At 36.7% G+C, this 24,227-nt stretch overlaps 1 long non-coding RNA gene across 1 annotated transcript in view; it reads left to right on the top strand.

Moving 5' to 3' along the window:
• The window catches only part of LOC143165435 (uncharacterized), a 230,352-nt gene that overhangs the window by 113,450 nt on the left and 92,675 nt on the right, over window positions 1-24,227 (top strand). Inside the window, exons 3-4 of the long non-coding RNA XR_012996259.1 lie at window positions 6,271-6,383; window positions 18,583-18,696. This is a non-coding gene — a long non-coding RNA (uncharacterized LOC143165435). The remainder of the gene's footprint in view (window positions 1-6,270; window positions 6,384-18,582; window positions 18,697-24,227) is intronic.

Below are 24,227 nucleotides of genomic sequence, written 5' to 3'. Positions count from 1 at the left end.
AGAATTGGAAAAAAAAAGTGTCAGGACTGCTGTTTTAATATTTAGGGACAGATCCTCAGCTAATATAACTTACCATAGATGGGTTGAAACATCATCTTAATTGATATGCCTCTTATCTCTGAAAATAATGTACATTTTAATTGGTCATGCCCCTTTGGTTTTATTACTCCTACCTATTTATACAAAATATTTTATGGCACTTTCGTCTTAAATAAGAAAACAAGGTACAGGCTATTACATTTTTTCTGGTTCTTTCTCCTTGTGTTAGTCCTGAATTTGTCCTAAAGTAACTCTGAAACACTTCAGATTAGCTACCATAACAATAAATATTCTTTGAAAATACCTGCCTGTCTCTTTGGGCAATCAAATTTCCATTTAGGACCACCTCATTTAACACTTAGCTATTGCCACATCCAAGACGATGGTGTGGATTTTGCCAGCCATTTGGAAGGTGCAGTAGTGCAACCGTGCTAAGGAATTCATGCAGGATTAAAAATGTCTCCAAAGAAGATGCCCCGTATAGGCCTCTAACCTGTATGTGGAGAGCAACATGTTCCTTGCATGCCCCATGGGAAAGCCTACCAAAACTGTGGATATGAGAGATTAGTTGAGGAGAGGGTTTGAGGGAAACCATGACAGTCAACCCCAACAGCTACAGAGGGCCTCAAGTAAGTATGATACTGTTCCTGTTAATAGGTTATGTATTAATTTTACATCATCTATAGTCTGTACAACTTCACTCTTTCTACCTTTCAAAGTGGTGTGTGCAGGCAGGGACCAGTGGCTTTTTTGTCTTAGGGCAGCTGATTAGTTTTATGTGAATATGTTGGGAATACTAGGCAAGATGTTTCAGCAAACTCCAGGTGCATCCACAGGCAGAAGTCTTCATTGCACTCTAATAAACAGAAAAACCAGAAAATGATTTTGCTGCTACTAAAGTCTGGTGGTAGTTCTAAAACATTGTGAACATGTTTGTATGCATTGAAAAAAGCCAAAGAAGTGCATGTGAAGCAATACCTGCGCATTTAAGTTAAATATATCGGGATACAAGAGTGCTGTGACCAAGCCAGAAACTGGAATGCAAACAGAAATAGTAGTTTCAGCTTACCAGCTACAGGTCTCCTAACCTGAAATATTATATCTTTGGATTTCATTTCCACAATACTATATACTTGGCTTCTCCAGTTCAAGTCCATAACAAATTACTTGCATGCTGTGCTGACATTCAAAAAAACCAAAAAACTTTAGAAACAGCTGTTGTTGGCTCTGTAGTCTGGCTTCAACTGATTCTCAAACTCAGCCAACAAACACAGTCGTCCTCCACTTGTAGAGCTTCTGGTTTGTCTTGGCCCATACAGCCCTTTGTCCTCTGGCAAAATGTCACTGGAAACCTCATGCAAATAATGTTTGATCTTTACCAACTCATCTCAAGGAAGAGGACCCATGTTTTAGCTTCTCTTCCTTCTCTGAAGTGAGGAAAGGAGGGAGGGAGAAATTTTATGTGAGGAATCAACCCTGTACAGGTCTAGTCTCAAGACCCCCAAGAAGTCTTGGACAGCTGTGACTCTGGGCTTTCCGTATATTCTTCAGTGAGGTATTTGCCAGGATAACCACTGACTGTAATAAGTGTAATGGGGTCTTACTGTATTTTCCATCTGTATTTTCCATGCAGTTTACCCAGCACTTTTACCCTCTCCAGAGCGAGAGGACTGTGAAAACCTCCTCTTCGTTAAAGTCAATGCATTGTCTTATAGGAGTAGGAGTCAGTACACTTCTACGTAGGGAAAAAAAAGTAGGAGGCTATGGCACTTACTTTTTGATGACTACTAGCCTTGCTGATCAAACTGTGCTTATGTGTGATCAAATATTCTTTCACCCTTTTGGAAATTTCAATCAAATTCTCTAATTTCTGACTCCATAGTGGCCCTGAGACCAAGAAACGGAGGAAAAGAATGAAAACAGAGAAAGATTAAACAGATAAAGATTAAAAGGCCAAAAAGACAGGAAGGATTCATGCAGTAACACAAGTGTCTCTGACATCAAGATTAACAACACTTGCCCTCCTACCTCTCAGATATACACACTCCACTATCATCTGCTCAATTTCGACCCAATTTCTGCCTGGAGTCATAACTGTGAAGTTGAATGCAGCAGTTTTGCGTGTTTGGCTGATGGCTTCCCTCTTTGCCTTCCTTCTTTTCATCCTGCGCCCTTTTCCAATAGATTTAAATTGGTTGCATGACTTCAGGTTGCAGTCTTCTCCCTGTTTTCAACTGGTCCATAAGTATCTACTTTCATTTGCTCTCCACAGCATCTTCGTTTTCTCATTATTCTGACTTTTGCTGCTTGCTCATGCTGGGGTTCTGGATAAGCCAGATTAATTACCCTATCCCTAAATCAGAGGAATCTGCATATCTAGTCAACCTCTTTTTTTCTGACATCAAGATGGCAGAGCTATTAAAACGCAATGACCAAGAAGAGAAGAGGAGCAGATTGGAAGAGCCATGGGAATTTTTAATAGGAGCATGAGAAAGTGAAGAGTTTGTGATGAAAGGGATTGTGGCAACTTAACAGTTTGCCTACATAGAAGCAACATAAAAAATGGTTTGAATTTCTTCAATAATAAAATCAGGATGTTATCATGGATTGTATTTCCTAAAATGTGAGATAATAGCACAATACAGGAACATTCAAAAACCTACTATTAATTATTAATAGAAACGAATAAATACACAGTGAGTTCTAATTGCCAGCTCTATTCTGAATTCATCTTTGTTTAGGTTTTGGAGGGTCTGACTCAGAAACAAACTAATCCTGTTAGTAATTCATGCTATTTTTAATGACTCAAACTGAGTTGCTTCAAAAAGTTGTTTTAAAAATCACTTTGATTTCAGATCTCTTTGACTAGATGTGTATCCCAGATATTTGAGCTGTGTGGGAAATGTGGATGTTCTAACTTACCTAATGTTTTGAAAAGACAACCTGAAACTTAAGAGATGTTTAGATATTACAATAGTGGCAACCAAAGGAGTGTCTGAGGCCAGCTAGTCAGAAGTACTCTCTTAGTTCAGGGTCTGGGCTTAAAATGAAAAATTGTCAATTTTCAATTTTTGGGGAAAAAAAAAAAGCCATTTGCTTTTTGTTCATGTACCATGGTAAAAAAAAAAAAAAAATCGGTATCCAGTATGCATTTTCAGATAAAATTCATTTCTGTTTAGACATCTTGGGAAAAGGTGAAACGTTCCTATAAAAGTGATTTGGTCACTGAAGTTGTCTTTTCATTAAAATTTAACGACCAAACTAATTTGGCAGCTCGGATTCATTTAGACTGGTTGGCGTCTTTATTCATTTTTCAGGTTGGAGAAAGAATCAGATACTTACTTCTGTGAATATACTCCTACCATAAGTGTGGGATGGGACCTTATAATGGGGCAAATGGCAGGGTAGGCTCAGGCAGTCAAGCGAAAACCTTGTGAACCATCTGAACTCTCCTTAAACAGCCTGATTAAGTGTCACTGCTTTCTCCCGTTTAAGTGGGTATAATGTCAGGAATTGTGGGGCAGAAAAGAAATGTAGGAGAGAAGCGTATGATTTTGGGCTTGGGCAATCCAATCCATGGAAAGAAAGACATCTAGCAGTGGTTTGTTCCTTTCATAAACAAGCTATTTGCTCTTCTTGTATCATTGCTTATTCATTTGGATTATTAACAGGCTTTTTAAAACTATTAAAGCCTTGCCACTCATCTTCAAAACCGCCTCTAGGCATCTTTGATTTGTATGGTTAGCATTTACTCCCTAAGGTCTTATCGACCTTGGTAGTGTTAGAAATCATATTTTCACATGCATGAATTGCCCTTGACTAATTTCTCCAGTACAGTTTGAACATAAATAACCTTCCTTTGGCAGTTGCACTTTTTTACCTTTCACTTGTTTATTTTTAAGAAGCATGGTGTGAATGTGTGTACAGTTATATGGAATACTGCAAAGTAAACCTGTATCAAAGTTTGGTTAAGAATGTCCATTATTATTTTCCTGGAATATGTTAATGCTAGATGCAAGGATTTCTTTTTTATTCTTTTCTTTTTTTTCTATTGTGAGTCCTTTTTTCTAATGTCCCTTTCAGAATCATACAGTTCACAGTGACTTTGGATGTTATTCTCCCCCTAGTAGTTATGTATTTCTAAGAACAGAGTGAAAATAGTTTTCTCATTGTGACATGGGACATGTACTCTGTAATAGCCCTCCCTATTTAGTTAGCAAACATCAAAAAAAAAAAAAGGTTCAGAAAGTTTCAGGGTTTGCAAAATTTGACTTCCAGTAAAAAGGATGCCAGGGCCACTGAAAATAATACCAGATACGTTGTAAGTAGCAACATCAGACAACAGCTCAGGAAAGAAATACAAGAACATAACAGAACCTCACTATCAGTACCCAAGCATCAAGAAAATACCTTATGCTGTGTTGCCTAGTGGCTTCCAGGCTGGAAGCACGGAATATGAGCACTACACAGGGTCAGGGACAGGAGACCGAGCTGTTCCCACGTTTGTCATAGACCTAAGATGTGACCTGCCAAGCTATGCAGCTTGGCATTAACAGTGAAGATGCTAAGGGTTGGAAAGCAAGATTTCTCAGTCCAAATTCAAGCTCTACAGCTGAGCCGCTATAGCCTGGTGTGTTAAGGGAAAGCACTGTGTTAGAGAATGCGTTAACTGCCATGGGGCTGAACATTGTTAGAAAACTGATGTGATTTTGGTACTTTCTGAGACATGCTAACAATTCTAGTAGAAAGCAGATAACTGTTTTTAATTTACCTGGTCAAGGTAAACCTTACCATCCACTGTTTGTTCACGGTTATGTAAGGTGAATCCAACAGCAAATAATTCAGCTTTTTGAATCGGTAGCTATTAACAGCTTGTTAGAAATATACTGAATAATTTGCCTGGGATATCTGATACAATGTATGCAATCATCTGTTTGTAGATACAGTGAGTAATTCCTTAGTGATGCAACTGGAAAACACATGCATGAATGTACTACAAGATAGTCTGTCACAGTTCATATAGCATTAGCTGAGGCACAACTGTGATGTGTTTTCTACGCATAATCCTTGGCTAGGAGTAGGATTTTTCCTTCTCACCTGGAAACATATATTTTCAGTTCCTTTTACAATGTTCTCACGAGACATTTGCCTGACCTTTGGCCAAAATTTTATTGACAGCAGTATGAATTTCATTGTCTAATTCTTGAATTGTGTTTGAGATGGAAACAATACCTTCATTTCCTGACACCATTTTCAGAAAATCTGGCAGCAGTCCCAGCACTGCCTCACCAGCTACGACAGGGCTATGGCCAGGGACTGGAAAAGGATGAACCTTTCAGTCCTATCTCCAGTGGTTCTCAGTGTGCTGCACTGCACCCTCGGGAGCAGCACCGAGGAGTATATGGGCCTCGGTGACTTAGCTATCTGAAAGACAAAGTCGTCATAGTAACTTTCGCACAGTGTGTTGAACTAGCACCTATGTAACACTGAAATTCCTCAAAGAGGTACAGAAGCAATACTTAATATTAATGACCTGAGTATTTCAAGCAGAAAAGAATCCTTTGAACTGGGAGTCCTTAAAGAGTTTTCCACTGTTTAGTTTTCATAAAGAGAATCCTCTTTTCCCTCTTTTCACATTGAAGAGTTTTTTACAAAATATTGCTACCTTTTTTCCTAAATGATATCCTGTGGACTTTCTCCTGGATTCCTGTCAGTCACTAACTATCATTTCTGCTGATGTGATCATTCAGATCTTTTACTTTGTAAAAAGTCTTTCCTCTGACAATCTAATATAAAGAGTAATCTAACAATGAGAGCCTGGAGGCAAAAGTCTCCTCTTGTTAATATGCTTGTTACAGGAATACAACTTTCTATGAAGATTGAAGCCCTAGTTTATGGGATTGGAACCTGGCTGGGCTTCAGCCCAAAGCGAAAAGTCTTCAGCCTAAGAAACAACTGTTCTACTATGATTTTCACTGTTAGTGCTGTATACTAAGTACTCAAAGGTTATGTGCTCCTTGAAGGGCTTCGCTTTAGCTACCATATTATAAACTACCTAGTGTTTGTTATTTGAGTTGAAGACTGCTGAAAACTCTTGAGAGCTTCTTGTATTAGCTGTCTGAAGTACTGTCAGTACGGCATACGTTTTGTTCCTTCTAGAAAAGGCATAGGGTAATAGAAAGTTAGCAGTGGATAATTTTCTAATTATGTGGTATGCTCCCCATTTCACAGTCTCACTGGCAGTTTCAGAGAAACAAGGATAAACGTAAAACTGATCTTCCATCCACACAATGACACCTTAGAGGGTCTGAGAGAAAGTTCCAGTCAAATCCACATGCATTCAGGTAAGGATCTTATATAACTTTTCATTATAAAACCCTTATAGAATGAATGTTTTAGATAGAGTAAGCAGCTTTGATCACTGTGCTTTATTGAGCAAAATATTTTTAAAACTTCAAGTATTAAGGATCAGGTCAGGGTGAGAGCAGAGATGACTGCATCTTTATCTGAAAACAATTGCAGTCATTGCAGGGAAACAAAGCCTGAGGGAGGAGGAGCACTAAGTATTTTCAGAGACATAAAGAATTAGATCACTTTAAATAGGTTGCTTCATCAGTGTTTTGATTCAAGCTGATGTTCTGTACTCTTTTCCTCCATTCTGTTGTTATGCTAGACTAATAATTTATTACACTATTGTCAAGGCAGACAAGGTGGCTTTTTCTTGGGTTTTTTATGTTATTTGAATTCACAGGATAAGATTCTTACACAGACTTCCTTACAGGCTCAGTGTTAGAGCTAATCTCACATTGTTGACGTTATCATTGCCTGTGTCTATTCCAAAGAATTCCAACAAAAATTACTCAATATGGTTCCAACTACTGTACATATCAGTCTCTATAGATTTGTCCTCATCACCTTAAGATAAGAAAATGTAAAAATCTGAAACGATTTTCAAAATGAAGCTATATAAAATCTTCACCGTATTCTCTCACTTCTATGTTATCACAATGATCCACTGCTTTTCATCTGCTCTGTATCACTTAGCATGTTTGTTCCAAAGGAGGACTGACCTAGACTCATATTTGGTCAGAATGCAGTGAGTGAAGATAAAAAGTTGAAACTGACTATTATTTAAAATATTTACTTACGTGGCACTTTACCTAGATCCTGCCAGGGAGTTGCAATCCAGTTACAGTATACATACTGTAGTTATATACTACTGATCTGAGAATTGCTATGGGCTCATTAAGTCTTACTCATGGGAGTAATACCCTGATTACTAAATTATTTATTTGGAATTATTTGGGCTAATCCAGAAATTATGTGCTGCCAAACAAAAAACAGAATCTGGATTTAAAGGAAAACAAGCTATCATGACTTAAGGAATACAGTTTCATCAGATTAATTTTGTTACTTTCATCTCTCCACCTTGGAAGTTATGCTAGTATGAATTTAGATGCCAACTTTTGGAAGTGACATGGGAGTATTCAAAAAGAGTAATTTATGCTTGGTGATCCTGGCTTTGCTATAGTCAACACAGAAAAGGAGCAAATAAGAGGGTTGGGGAAGCAATTCAGAATGGAGACCTGAACGAGATGATCTGAAACATTGTCTGGAGGAGGTATTAACTTCACAAGGTTAAACTTAACCTTTGTCTCATATTCAGAGGTACTGCAGAAATTCAGATCCTCTCACATAGAACCAGCACTGACAATACTCAGCACTCTGCAGAACTGAGTACAGGCTTAGTTGGGCTTCCACAGATGAGACCACCTGAGAATTTCTAGTGACTAAAATACAAGTTTCTGCCTAATAATGGCAAGGAAGCATATGCAGGATTTTTGCAAACACACATATTTACAATAGCAGAGACAGAGGTCGAGGTATGTGCTAGCTTTGATTATATGGAACACTTGTGGTATGGCGAGTTCTGTAGTTGTATACTTGGAATGATACTATTACTCGTTTCTCCTAGCCCACATAAGCACACAGAAGGATTGTGAAACTGTTTTACAGATGGGAAATTAAGTCATTTGCCTAGAGCTACATAGGAAGTCATAAGATTCAAGAGGCTTCCTATTTCCAGTTCCATGCTCTAAATCACAGGACCGTTTTTCCTCCCTAATTTTTTGTAGTTGTCCAAAGTGAGCCACAAAAACAATGTACTTGATTTCTCAATGAAGTAGATTTCATAGATATACAATAAAGGGCACGTTAACAGTCTTTCTACAGCTACACCTAATTACTCAGGCTCTTGAATATGCATTGCAGAAGTTTACCTGTGAATTCGTCAGTCTCACTGCTCAGCTTTAATTACTTTACTTTTTCTTGTTTGATTAATTTGTGTTGTTGTAGCATTTGATGTACTCATTGTTCTATGTAAAATAATTGAATAATGAAACCTTAAAATTCTTTGCGTGTGGTGTCTATAAATTTATACCTAACAAACCTTGAATGTAATGTTTCCAAGCCACCTAAAGAGGAGCAACTCACAGATGCCTGTGTGAACACCATTCTATTGTAGTGTTTATCACAGTAAAATAGTGTTTTTTTCCATTGAGCTATGTGTTCTGAGCAAGATGCACAAGTGCATAAGGCAGGAGAGCCCGGGGCTGTATTTGATCGCAAGCTTCACACAATCTGGCTGGGTCAATGAGTTTTTCCAGACAATTTAGACAATTTTCTCTCTGCAGACAAAATCCCTGGATTTCTCCTTAGTGTTTATCAAGGTAAGCTTCACAAAGTATTTCAGAATTCTCTCTCTTTCTTTTTTTTTCTTTTTTTTTAAAGTTGTACCCACCTCCTTCTGGTACAAAATAAAAATATATTGATACTAATTTAGGACTGATTTACAGTTCTTCAGATCTATCTTAACATGTTAGATCAGCATGGTCACTACCACTGTATCTTGTGTTAAAGCAAAATAGGATTAGCTGTCCAGAAGTATACCTGGACTGTCCAGAGGATTACTTGTCATCTCTGCCGTACATAACTCCACACAGAGAGTGGGAATGCAGGATATGCAGAAGAATATGCCAGCACTATCTGCAAACAGCACAGCAAATGTTTTTCCAGTTGATGGAGTCAAGGTGCTGCAATTAAGACTAGCATCATGACACAGCACTGTTGGAATGGATATCGCTTCTTAAACTCTTTCTTCTAGAAGTTCACCATCGCAGTTCTTGATTAATCCCCCTTTATGCTGCTGAAGTGTAGTTTGAATTTAGAACTTTCTAATATTACACTTTTCCATGTTTCTCTGTTTCAGTACTATTTTTTTGAAGTACGTAAATCTGGCCAGAATTTTTGTTGAGGGACTTGGCATTTTGGTACAGAACTATTAAATGTAATGAGGTTTGAAGCACAGTTTGGAAGGCAAACCTATTTGCAGGCCTGATTTGTACAGTGCATCAATTATTTGTGCATCTGAAGTGAAACAGTACTATGTATAGAGGTTTTGTGGGGCATAGAGCTATATTATACTATATTTTTCCTTCTTATTGGAATAGTAATTTTTTAGTTCTGATGTTTAAGTTGTAAAGTTTCTGAGCCTGAGCACAAGTAAGGCTTTGTTGTGATGTTACTAGATTTAGTTAGCAACATCATAACGCAACTGAGAAAAAACAGAAATAGTTCAACATAGAGCTTCGTTGGTTGGTAGTGGAGAAATCTACTTAATCTTAGAGTCACTGGCTGTATGGTTCATATGACAAAAAGTGAAGTTGTTAATTTTTTTATGGTATCCATGAAAACTGGTAGTGGATTGCTAGAGGCTAACTTCTATTCTTAATTTTGGCAGTATTATTTTGTATAGAGAATTATAGCATATACTTAAGGCATAGTAGAGATCACTGAAAATACTAAATAGAATATTTTTATTTTGTACTTTCAAGTACAGTTAGAAAACAAGTATTTAGGGGTTAATGTTCAGTCATTTAGTATGTCCATGTGCTGATAGAAAGTGATGCTTTTAATGAAAGATGGCAACAGTCTGACAGTTGGAATATATATGAGGAAGGCGACAGGATAAGGTTTGCACTGGTGACTAATACTGTCATTTTGTGCATCTTGAAGAATTTAATTTGGAAGCATTATGTTCTTTGAATGGGATGAGAATTTAATATGCTGTGCATCTTCTCTTAATACATTTGCTGTTTGTACAAAGCAAGGTGGAAAAAAGCAACAAATAAACCTGTAGAACTTGTATCAGTAGTGCTTAGTTTTACATCCCATTTAGTGCAAAGACAAAGCAAATCAGCCCATAACAGAAATAACCAAAAAGAAAATGAATGGACCTAGAGGAATGGAATAACTGAAGCACTAAGTGTGGTATAAATAAGAATTTTACTAGTTTTATAGGAGGGTCCTAGTCACGGTCCTTTCCCAAGGTAGTACTAGGCTATTAGGTATATTTCCCATGAGCACATGGTATCCATAACTGAGACACAAGTATTGGAAAGCTGGATAACGGCGACACTGTTGACCGCTATTGTGCATTGTAAATAATATATAATAAGGTCATTATTCTTTCTTCATTTTTATCACCCTTCTTTGTGGTCAAACTCTTCCCTTGAAGATCCTTTGAAAAGGAAAAAAAATAGTGCATTCTGTTCTCTTGAGTCATTTGGCTGCTTTAAGATTTAACAAAAAGCAAAAAAATGATACAAAAATAATGTATTCTCAGCAGAGTCAGAAGACTGTAACAGGGATTTCACTGCATGCCATACAGAACCTAAAATAGGTTTCCATGTTTCAACCCAACAATTAGAGCATATCCAGCTCAATGGGTCTTACAGTATACAAGGTTTAATTTAGGTTTTTCATCCACACTCTCTGGAAGGAGCTAGTATTTGTGAAATGAATTCACATATGTATGACTAGACACATTGGCAAAAGTGTGCTGAGAAATGCCACCATTGGTCTGTTGTAGGTTTTAAAGGACTGACAAAGAGTTTCAAATATTGTAAGTAGGTAAGAAATTACTTCAAGGTGCAAAAGCTAAGACAACCGTTTCAACAGTCACATAAATAATAAAAATATCTCAGTACCAATATTTGAGAAATACAGGTCAAATGTTCTTGTCAAATATTATTGGAGTTGATCAGAAGTTTTGTGGTCAAGTGGTGGTGTATTTCATGATCAGCAGCGCATTTGTTTCCACGGTGTTAGATACAGGGGTATGTCTCATGCACAAAACTGCCTGCATAAATTAAGGCCAAAATCATCTTTAAGTTGAAATGAGTACCAGTCAAAAAAGTAATACGTATTTCACAGGAAATTCCCAGTTCAAAAAAACCCTCAAAGTTCTGATTTTGCAGGTGATTTAGCATTCTCTCTATTTAAATCGTGTATCATTTCATTTGGAGCCTTAATGGCTCAGTGCTGCTGCCCAGTAGCAGACTCCGCAGTCTCAAGTCACAGACCCAGAAAAGGGTACATGATTCGTGAGTCACTTCTTGGGAAAATTGTGTTTGGCAGGATTCTGCCTGTCTATTGCTGATATGGGAGGGGGAAAAAAGGAATAATGTTTTTCCAGCATTATAAAAAGACTTTTGCTGAAGGAGGAAAATGTAGTTTTCAAAAATAGTGTTCAACTACAATGGCTGAACCACCGTGCTGAAATTCATGATATTTTTCTGGCTTCATTCACTGCAGGATTTCTAACGTCCATGTCAAAGAGGGCAGAGAACCTAGTGATACTGTTCTTATTGTGTAAATGAAATACATCACCAGGCAGGTGTTCCATCTTTAGGGAACAGGGCAGACCCTTGGGGGAGAGAATACATGACTTTAAAATTCCAGAATGCTTCATTGTGCATTTGAAGAAAGCTGACAGAATATTTTCATTTAGTAGGTATTTTCCATTTCTTATGCCCCTCCAGCTGTTGCATTTTCAATTTGTTCAATTTTGGTGTTATCTCTTGCAGGTTTGCCCTATCCTTCCATGGCTTTCAGTGGCATTCATTTCTGTAAAAGTGTCTTGCTAAGTTATGCCAAGATAAATAGTAGCAGAGCTGTATCCATGCTAGGAAATTGCACCAGTGTAACTATAAACTGAGATAGTTAAATCAACACTGTGTGTAAACTTAAGTGCTTTGCTGGATTTTAGTCAAAACACTTTAAAAGTAATGTTAAATTTTGTTTTTGTGCCAGCTGTAGGCCAAACTCAGCCACCTGTATTCATATTGTATGCTTAGCCATGAGTATGCCGCAAGCATGTTCAAAACTTAAGACAAAGGACAGTCCCACTGAAATAATTTAGAACTTAAGGATATGAATCTGCTTAACCGCTTTCCTGGCGCAGGAGAGACTTAAGCATATACTCGAGAGACTTATATGTTAAAGTTTTATGCTGAATAAGTACCTTTATTTCTTAAAATGGCAATGAAGAAGTTCTTATTTTGAATGTAATAGGAAAATTCGTAGAATCAGTCAGCCAAAGATAATTGCTGTTTGGAGAGCTTTGAATGCATGCAGTAAGAAAAGTACATTTTATCCAAGGAAAAACATACCGCTTTAAATCAGTACAACCTACAAGGCAATATTATTTTTATTAACACATATGCTGTAATGCTAAAAGTTGTTATACGTTTGACTCAACCCAATAATCACACAATGTAAATGATATTCAAACAGGAGTGTATTGCATTGCAAAGATTAATTAACCTGAAGGTTACTTTACACCATTCTTCAGGGCAAAAAGTATAATTTACTCTAAGGTTACGGCCCCTTTACCTTGCCAGAGTACTTTAAAACAGTTCTGAAAATTCTTTTTTGAAGAGTGAGGTAATAAATTATTCCACAGGACATATTAGGTAGTGCAAAATTCTGCCAGTAGACCTACTTCAAAAATTATAAACTACACAGTTGACTCTTGTTGGGCCACAAGCACTCCAGTGATTATCCATTTCAGGTCAATTATACTAGAGAAGAATTTCACATGCATACTGCTCAGGTGAGCTTCACATGGCCAAAAAGTTTATTGGTTCTCTCCCAAATCTGAGAGACTTCCATCCAGTGCTATGCCCTCAGGAATATCCCTTCTTCATGTCATTTTTCAGTGTTTGAATGATTCTGCTTGAGATATTAATTAAGCCTGTAGAATCTGAGTCACTGCATATTATTAAATATTTTTTACTTTTCTCCATATAATGCATTTATATATTTTCTGTGCACAAAGAGTATCCAAGAGTCTTCAGAAGATACAGCATTTTTATGAAACCAACTCTTGGGTTAAATTTTAGATGCTTGCAATCAGTCTCTCTTTTCTAAATTCAGAATGCAAGTTGTTTGCCCCGCTAGCCTCCCTAACAAATCATTAGACTTCATGGTCCAAGCTCTTTGGAAGGCTTTTGGGAGGAATATTTGTGTAGTAGCAAAGGAATTCACATTACTGTATGTTTAATCTCTGTACTCTGGATGCCTCAAAACTTGCTTTTTAGGTGTGTTGGCATTTAATTCATGCTGCAGAACATGCTTACACAGACCTCTGTGAGATTTTTCCCTTTCTATACAAAAGGCAAAACACTTTTTTTCAATCCCTTTTTCCTTTCCCACAGCTCTGTTGCCTCTCTTCTGTACAGAGAACATGATAACGTATTTAAGCGGTGCACAACATGACATTTTAACATTAATCCTTAATGTTATTTTATTGAAATGTGTAAACATGTATATTTTTCCCTGTCTCATACACCATTATAATTTCTTTTACTCTGTTAAATTCAGATGTAATTTAGGATGGAAAAATACATTTTAGAATTACACCTGCAGCATGTAGTATTAGTATGACTTTTCCATGGCATGACAGTGATGTTTCAACAATCTATACATATTGATTTAGGCTGATAATAAACAATTTGATTAGGCTCTATCTATAGGCTGTCATTTCAATCACTGTCACTGGTCCAATAGAGTGGAAGGCAGCTAGCAGACACATATGGCAAGATTTCTCAAAATAAGAAACTCTGGCCTGATTAGAGCCCTAGGTTCAGTGAATTGGACAAGACAGCTCAGCTGCCAGGTTATTAACTCCCTCAGAAAATACTCTGCCTTTTCCCCGGGGCCAGCCTGAATATTCTGATCTGGATCGATAAGCAATCTCCGGTGTGTACAAAATGCCAGCTAGAATCATTTGTCTCAGTGCAGTCTCCTTACAAAGGATAAAACACCTGCAGTATATGGCCTTCTCTCCCTCCTCCCCCACCTTCCCCTTTTTAACTAATGACCCACAAAGAAGGAAGAAGTAACTGAATCTATTCCATCATCAGGAAGGCTCTCTCAGGTTTGTTTTAATGATCACAATGGCTACCTTTCAATCTTATAAAAATTATATCAGTCATGGTTTCCCTGTGGCATGTTTATGTAAGTAATGTGAACTGTGATGTAATGACAAGTGTACAGATGTCATTGTAAGAGGGCCCTTGGCAAGAAGATATCTCAGAATGTCAGAATTTTAATAAACAGCGGAGTGCTGGTAGGGTTCTCTTTGGTGGTTGTCTTTTATATTTGTAATGTGCGCTGTGATCTGTGGCTTGGGCCAGAGATTTTTCAAGAGCGTTTAGCAGCAAAGGATACTTTAAAATTGATTGGAACAGAAGAATTATTTTCCAGAGTGGTGGTGTTTGCCCAGTCTAGTACATATCAGCAGTTTTGTTTGTAGTAGTGGTGGATTGTAGACATGTAACTTGCACTTTCTTTAGATAAGTACCAAAATGTGGAATTTTCATCCAAGTGAATTCAGAATCATCCAAAGCTCTTGGACCTTGTTTTCTCAAGAGGGAAAAACACTTCATAAGATGCCTTACCCTTCCCTCTTTTGATTAGAAATTGTAGCAGACTTGAAAGGAAAAACCCTGCTTTAATACCTCAGCACTGTCCCATTCTTCTTCTAATCCCAGGTAAAATCAAAATTGTAGAAGGGAATGAAAATAACATTAATAAGAACGATCCTTACAAATATGAGACACGTTTAACACTTGAAAGAAAATATGACTGTGATAGCATGATGATAAAGGTTCTCTCTGTTTTTTCATCTGGATTATGCAAAAATTAAGAATCACAGGTGTTGATACCTGTCTCAGAGAGTGGTCAGCTCTAAAGTTAACACAAAGCAAAGAATCCCCAGGTCTTGATGTGTGCAACTTCAGTGTTTGGGTTCTGGTTAATCGAGAACCCTTTTTTAATATTTAGGAAAGGATACGGGCTTTCTCTTTCAAAGTTCTGCTTAATCGACATCTTTGGTGAAATTCAGTTCTGTCTTCTCATGTAATGCTTCAGAGTTTGTTCCCTGGCTGTACTCATTATCTTATATGCTTGAATTTAAATGCAGTAAAAAAGAATGTCTATCTACTAATAAGCACCCTTGACTCAAATTAAAATCAAATAACTGCAAAATTGCAGAAAAACACAAAACCTCCACGTTTCTCACCTTCACTGGTCATGTATTAACACCTGGAGGCACAAGACAGAACCTCCTATTGCCCAAGAAGTATGTAGCATCATATGTCCCATGATGTCAAGAAATAAAAGCTGAATCGCCTTAGCTATCTACATTGAATATTTACTGAGTAAATTCTTATACTAAATACCTGTTTCTGAGTATGGATTAAAATCCTTTCAAGAATAGAGGCCAGTTTTAACTTGTTTTTCCAGGCTATTGAACTAGCTGCTCATCTGGCTGTAAATGATGGCATAATTCTGACCTCAATTTATATAACTGTTTACCTCTATGTGCCTATAGGAAACTTACTTTGAGTTAATGTAAACTGGAGGTCCACACCTAGTTCAAAAATAAAATGTTTTTTTTGTGTCATGTTTTCTCATGACAAATCAGAAAGAAGCATTTTATCTTTGTACTGCCATCACTTGGAAAAGAAAAGAAGGTTTGCATTTACCCTCTGTCCTTCTTTGCTGCATGAGGTGTCTTTGCCCTGATAGTGTCAAGAAATTAGAATACTGCCTTCCAGACAGTTTCTTTCATATTTGCTATCCAAAACTTCAGGAAATAAATGATGCTTTAAAAAAAGAACAATGTAAGGAACAACTTTAATGAATTGATTTCTCAATGTAGAAAACATGTTTCCCATCAAGACACCTATTAGAATGTTTATCTCGGGGAAAATGCACACAGTTTATATGAAAAGCTGATGTTATGTTAATTCCCATTATTGTATACAGATAATATTGAAGAAGATGGAACAAAGTGCCTTTAAACCAAAGCTGATGACATTTTTTTTCTTGTTTGCTACAGTTTTATTGTAGTGAAATATGTTCATTTTAGCAGTGGAAAACCGCCCTAAATAGACAGCATAAGAGCAATAAGATGTCACATTGCGGAGCTCAATTTTAAAATGATGTGCTCTAGAAGTAAGGCTTTTAGACATTTTGGTTTATGTATTAAAACTTCCCACAAATTTGATTGAGAATGAGCCTTTGATGGATATTTGCTGCAGTTATGCTGCATTAGACTCGATTTATCCACCACCTCTCATTGTTGCTATTGATTGATTTTTAAATTAGATGAAGGCAATCAGTAAATACCACCCAATCAAGTCCTAAAAACATACAGGAGATTAGACAATTTAGGGTAATCAATGAAAATATTCCGTGATTTGCTACCACTCAATTTTGACCATAAATTACGACCATAACTTGCAAGTTAGTAAGCCATAAAACAAGTGGATGTGACAAGAAAAACTATAAGAAATGAATTAAGGAGATGAAGAGGAACCACTAGTGTTGTCATTTAATGAGACAAAATTACTCTTTATACATATCTTGCATTTTTAGTTGAGTCTTGCCAACAGTAATGGAGTACAAGAGCACGAACACTTCTCTCAGATTTTTTTTTTGGTAATATAAAAGCTGTTCTTTTGCGTAACAAATCAGTTTGAACAATAACTAATCTACCTAATTTTATTGCAGCAAATAAATTAATGTAATTTATGTTTAAAACCTGCTGCTTGCTAAAACCCCTCACCTACATCACAAGCACTTGCAAACACTAATTTTAAAGTCACACTTCTATATGGTGTTATATCCCCCAAAGTTTAAAATGTAGCAATAATTGAATGTTATTTTAGACCAACACTTTGAAGAAGCTGTGCTTATACACTGTTTTTCTGTGATACATTTCACCCATTTTCTACATTCTCACAGCAGTCTCACCAGCAACTAGTAATTCACATGCTTTAAAAAAATCTGTTTTAAAGTTTATTTACTAGTTGTAAATAGGTGGTCAGGTTCTTTCTATTTATGAACTTCAGTATCTATTTGGAATTTCTAGGCAGTATCTATCCAGTATTCTAGGCTGCAAAGCTGCTTAGAAATATATAAACAACCATTAACAGCTATAGGCTTTATTGGTGAAATAAAGCAAATATTTATCATAAATCTGCTCACTTCAATAAGTAGTACAGATGTGATATGGCTGAGTAGCATGCAAAAGTCTTCCTGGTTAATGCCTTTATGATCCTCCTTAGAATAGGGAGGAACATTTAGAAAAGGTGTACAGAATAATTTGGGGGAGTGTTGGTCATAGGGAAGGGTGATATTAACAAGATGCCTTTGACAAGAGGAAAATTCATGTGCATTTTTCCACACTAAACAGAAATTTGAGAGGCCTGCAAACTGCACAGTACACCTTGAATGGTGATGAAAATTAAACATAGGACAGCACTATAGGAGGAAAGAACACCCTTACCGTACTCACATACACTAAAATACGATGATACAGAAAGTGCCTTTGCAGAGCTTGATGATAGAGCATTTCCTTTGCTAGCACATAAACGCAAAATACACAGATGGAATAAATACTGAAAATATATGGAGTTATATTTACCATGATTTAATTAATTCCCAGTAAAGACAGATTTAACATTGCAGTGGAGAAGTCAAAAACCCCAGAGTTGGAAGAAAGCATTAGTGATGTTGCAAACAAAAGATTAGTCAGCAAATACTGACTCTCTATCAGCGGGTGGACTCTGTGTGAGAGAATCCAGAATTAGAACATCGGGAGTATTTCATGCAGAAATTCAAAGCACTTGCTGTAGTAGACAAATGTCTGGCACTAGCTTACCAAAAAAAAAAAAAGTGGTTGTTCTTAGCTGGTTCTTTTTTAAAGTCATTTCCTTCAGCCTAGTGTTTTAGAATCAGGACTCACTTTTCTGTGCAAGTCTGTGGAACAAAGTAAGCCCATGTAAGTGCTGGGCCCCTTGTGGAAACACATTTCTCTCTGTCAAAGATACTTCCCACCTGAATTCTTAATTTAGCATTAGAAAACTGTCCAGGTCTGGTCTTTCAGATTTTCCATGTTGTCCAGTACATCTGTCCAAGGCAATCCAGCTTGAAGAGGACCTATGTGAATCCCTAATAGAATAGAAAAACATCCCCAGCTTGCTAAATCTTTTCTTTTTTTTTTTTTTTTTTTAAAGATCATTGAAATGGACTTTTCATTAACTCCTGCATTTTATCAATTTCTACATGCTCATAAGATGTTAAGAAAGAAGTAACTTAAGTCCTAACAATAGCTTTTCTTCCTTCCAGGTAAATTTGGTACTAGAGGAAACTTCTATGTCTTACAGCATCGGTGAACTTCTGAAAAGAATGTAAAATGAGACTGGAAGAGACATAGTTCTCAAAAACAACATTCCTCCCTCTGTAGGTACCATTATTTCTGAAATTTGAGATTTTTACTTTAATTTGAAATCTCCTTTGAAAATCTATTTCGAGCTTCTTTCTAAAAGATTCTGGATGTGATTGAACCTTTGGAAATCTGGTGGAAATTTGCAAGATACACAGCTAAGTCATGAAGGCAGGAAATGAAAAAGCTCAGAATTTGGATGGACTCTGGAGCTTCTATAGCTCTGAATTACATCTGAGCTATAACTTTTCGGTCACTGTAATTTTTTGCATTCTCCCTAATTAATGGTACTCAAGACAAAGCAATATTTACATTATTTCAATATATCAACATATTGTGTTCAAACTCATGTTTCTGTGAGTTAAAAAACATACAAAACAAAAACCCAATAACCTCTAGCAAGGAGGACAAGAAAGGGAAAGAAAAAAGAAAACCCCTGACTTAAAACAAAGACAGGGACCTACTTTGCAGTTCCTGATGGACTGGTGCAATACAATGAAGCTGGTGTATTCAATATAACTTTTAGAATAATTGCCTGGGAGGTAACCAGAAGAAGTACATTTTACTTTATCATGGTACATAAATAAAAGGGCAGACTAATTAATCATATAACTTACTAAAAGTGCTTTTTATTTTGCCGTTTAGTATGCCAGAAAGATCATTTTCTTTAATGTATATACCCAGTATTAACATGATTTAATCCATCATGTTCTGTATTATGAAATTACTTTGTTTTACTCCCTGATCCAGCTGAAGATCATTAACCCACACTATTATCTAAGTCATACATCATTTGAGTGTATTACCTCATATAGCAAAAAAGCTACTTCCCTCGGTTATATACTCCAACTAAGAAATCATTTTTTCTGGATGTTGCTGACAAGTAGAGCTGTTTTCATTAGAAAGCAGATGGTTCACTATTTCGATTCTGTTTTACCTTCACATTTGCTCCAGCTCAGAGTTCTTTGCTGCCAGTCACCTCATTGTTTGCCTCTCGCAACATCCACATCCTGTATTCCAGACCTATCTATAAAATGTGCTAAACATTCAAGTATTTTGCCTTCCCCCAAGACCTCCTCTTTGAATGCTTCATGTACTCTGCATCCTCACTTGTTGTAAGTCAATCTTCAAAAAGCAATGAAAGTAAATCTAATCATCTGAACAGTAGCTTAAGCTCCCACAGTTTTGCAGGTGTCTGTTAGTTGAGAGTGCCAAAGATGTAATTTACACATTCAGATTTGAGGTTGGGCCTAAAGTCACACCACTGGTGAATTTGCCTTAGTAGAGCTTTAGGGCAGGGTCTGGCCTTCTATCATTTCTTGCAGTTTGCAGTTACGGTGTTTATGACATTGATATTTTCACCCTCTGAGTCTATATAATGCATGTTCTTCTTGGGCTGCCCTGATACCATGGGTGCCTGATAGGTGTCAGTAAGTAGTAGTCTGCAATGTAAATGTGTGCATGATAGAGTAGGTAGCAAGGGTTACTCTGTCCTGAAGACACGCATTACTTATGTTATTATATTCAGAGTTAGCAACATGTGAATGTCATCTTATGGTAGAGCTGGGAGAGATGCAGACCTGGTTGTCTAAACAATGTCAGTCCAAAGGTAAACACTCACTTGAGATTTCTGAATATTGTGCTTCTGCGAACTATGGTTCCCTTCTCCCCCTCCCTCTTTAAATTCATGTATTTGGATATTTCTTGCGTAACTAGCTATGTCAGCTACCTGGGTATAAAAGCACTGTTGGTTTCTGGAATATACAGAAATATATGTCCTAAAAGTCAATTTCTGTGTGGTGCTCAGCTCATGTAGGAAACAGGCATGAAATCTAGTCTGTTCAGTAACAATGAAAAAATACAGGAGTGAGGATATTGCCACACATCCCCTTCAAGGAGCTCATAAATTCAGAGGTTTGTTTTAAAAGAGCTGATATGCATTTTCCTAGACCTCCAGACAGGGACCATAAGTGATAGAGGTTTTTCTAGCATGGTATCTGCACATGTGAGTCACTGTTGATGGCAGAAAAGAAGGAAGGAAAGGCAAGGTGGGAGTTAGAATTCTTTTGGACTTTGTTTTGCATTTCATGTTTCCAGATGCTGATAAGTGTGTTGTTTTTTTTTAAATGCTGCTTTCTTTATGCCTTCTGTTTTGTGGGACCATAGTAAGTGCAGTTTGAAATAAATATCCCAATAATCCAGTGTCATATTGCTACTCTGTGATTTTATCACTTGAAAAAAACAACCATCCCTTCTCACTAGCTTTATACACATTTTTTTCTACAGAGGAAATATAAGATGGAAAGATTTTTTTAAGAATGCTTTGGGAAAATCATATTTGTTACATTAACAGTAAAGCAAAAACATGTAGTGCTCTTGATAGTCTGAGGAGATTTGTTTTCATTCTCTTGGGATTTACAAACAGCAGAAATTACCTGCTTCTATTTGCTTTCCACAGGCATGTGGGAGAATGGCTAACTCAAAATTCTGTGTAGAAATGCTAGGCTATTCTAATGAGTTCTGGTTTAAGCCTAATAGGTTCTGGTTTAAAATCCTGTATACAAATTCTAGCATAAACATCCAGTTAAGCCATATAGATTGTTTTGAGTCAAATGAAGACTGGGTAGTTCCTGAAAACATTTCTTGGCATTTTTATAATGACAAAGAATAAATTATATTTTGAAATAGTTGCACTTCAAGTAGCAGAAGTAACACCTGTTAAATTTCAGACTGGTTTTAGTTATCTCTAAGCATTTGCCTTGAGAAGTAGACTCTCGTTCTAGTTAAGTGAGGAGACTAAGTGCTCTGCATTCTTCTTAAATAGGAAGCCACTTATTAAAGATTAAATCCTTAGACGTAAACCATCATTACATAACTTCAGTTCTTCTATAGTATATATGTTTTGGTTTTGATTATTCTATACTGAAGATGATACTCAAACATTGTAGTAATATATTCAGATCTGCTTTGTGTAGTTTTCTCTGATTTCTGCCATGTCCGTCACAAACTCAGTTTTTCTTATAGCTTCAGGAAGTTTGGGGGTTTTTTTTCACTGATTTTTTTTTTCCCCCCACATAATTCCTAACTCATGTCAAATTTACCATTTATTATTACCTTCTTACATTTTCCATGTGTAAAGATGTCCTCTTTATTCACACTGAAAACTAATATAGAGCTTGGCAGGAATAAGGGTACAGTGTTGGGATGGGTATTTGATTTTGTTAATTTTAAGGACAACCTGTTCACCGATCTTAAAGTGCATAATAGGTGGGATGTGATTTAAAACAATGATCCTAAATAAACAATTACTTTTTTTTCTTGTACAGTTTTCACTGAAATTGTAGGAAGAATAAAGGTCTGTAATGAACATGCTTACAAAATTCAAAGAAAAGATAATAGATTTGCATTGGTTCCAAATATCGTCATCTAGATGAACACCAAGGACAATGTTTAGTTATAGATTAATAATCCATGGTACAAAGAGTTCTGAACAAATTGGGGGAAAACATAAAGCTACAATATTAAGCAAAGCCAAGGCTGAAGGTCAGCCTGCAGTTACTAACCATGCTGAGTTATATTATTTTTAGTGATAACACAACATTTAAGCTATTGAACTTGGCACCACAAACAGCCATGCATATTGTACAGAGTGAAGAAGTATGCAATTGGTTGGGGTTGATTTTTGCATTTCTGTTTATAAAGTCCATGGACTCTGGTCTATTCTCAGTCAAATGTAGCCTCAGCATCCAACCTGAATAAATCTCACCTGAATAAACCTCATAGCCGTAATCCAGCGGCAAATAAGATAGGGCAAAAATAGTAGGTGCAGGTGCTGCTGCTTACACATTATGAGCCAGAAACCAAAAAAGGTAAGGCATAAAGACAGATTGTCTTCTGCAGAAGGAGCTGGGTGCAGCTGTCACTGGGGCTTTAGAGGTAATGCCTTCACACAGTGAAGTCTCTGTTGCAGAACTATAAACTCCACTTGTTCATGTGGACAAGGTTGCCAAAGTGATGAGAGAAGAGCAGACTGCACATTCTGGAGGGGCTGGATTGGCCCACACTGAAGTATGTGCAGCTCCAGCTACAGTGCCAGCAATCACCAAACTGTCCAGTTTAAAGTTAGCCTGGGCATATCTATACAATCTGGAGTGTAGCCCAATCCATAAACAGCCTCACGGGCCGTTGCTCTGTAGACAGCACAGGCGCTGTTTTTGCATAGTTGTAGAGGTGAATGCTGTGAATAACATTAATTGCCCTATGTCCAAAAGGAGATTTCTGTGCCACTACCAACTTCCCCAGGGCAGCTTGCCAGCTATGATAGTGACTGTTGAATGGAGTTACCCTGAGCTGCTCTAGATACCATAATCTACTCCTCAAACTATCAGTTTACCAGAGGTGTTTTCTTATAGTTGGTAACTGTCATCTTCTGACAGTGATGCCCAAGTGGTTTAAGAATTTACCTCCAGTAAACTGAGAGAAAAGATGGACTTTTTGGTTTATGCCTTTGAGTACTCCACAAAATGTGATTTAGCATTGATGTCACCCAAGCCAATTTTTTTCTGCTCAAGAAGGTATTTTGCAACTACCGAATTCTGTAGTTGAAAGTAATTATCAAAACAGAAAAAGGATATACCAACAACAACAAAAAAGTAGTACTGTGAACTGTTGGTGTGAAACTTTGTTTCTGGTATAATTAAGTTAGTGTTTTTGCTTTAACAATTATAAGTTTAATATACACAAAACTTCCATCGTTTTTTCTAGCCTAGGTTTTGTCTCTACCGGAATGCTAACAGTGTAATCACATAACATGATAAAGTATCAAACCATGGTAAAATAATTCCAAGCAAAACAAATGAGAAGCCATGGGAAATTATAGCATAGGATCTTGACAAGTTAAAATAGAAAACAGTTAGGTACACCAGGTGCCATTCTAGGATTTGTGTGTGAGACTGTATAGGGAGTGCACAGACACTCCTGATGTTCATATAAAACACATGCAGAAATTTCACCTGTTATTCTATGGGAATAAGTTATGTACACTCTTCAAAATTATAACAAAAGCAATTAGAAGATGTAAACTATTAAAACGATATAATACGGGGCAATAGCAATTTATTTATAAAAATATGTCATTTGCATTTATGAACACTGTTCAACTTGCATGCATATTTTGCTGTTTTCAAATAACAAACTGACCTTTTCAAATTCATAATGAGGTATGAAATAAATGAGAGAGTACTGAAGGTGAGTCATTCATTAATCATAAGCAAAACAGGGCCGAAATCAAGGACACAGGAGCACAAACTGTAAAAGTAAAAGGTTGCATAATCGTTGTATTTAATATTAACTACATTATGTTTTTCATGTGAGTTCTGAGAAGTTGATTTTTTTATGTTTACATGAAACTAATCCAAGGTAAATTTTATTTCTCAATATTATTTTATCCTAGTGGTTGCCCTCTTTTTAATAAAATAGAAGACATGAATTCTAGCTTGTCACGTTATTATGAAGATTTAACAGAGAGGCTTAGCAGGAACCTTTAAGC

Source organism: Aptenodytes patagonicus, chromosome 11, assembly GCF_965638725.1.
Source record: "Aptenodytes patagonicus chromosome 11, bAptPat1.pri.cur, whole genome shotgun sequence".
NCBI lineage: Eukaryota > Metazoa > Chordata > Aves > Sphenisciformes > Spheniscidae > Aptenodytes > Aptenodytes patagonicus.
This window is presented reverse-complemented; position numbering and strand designations above follow the sequence as displayed.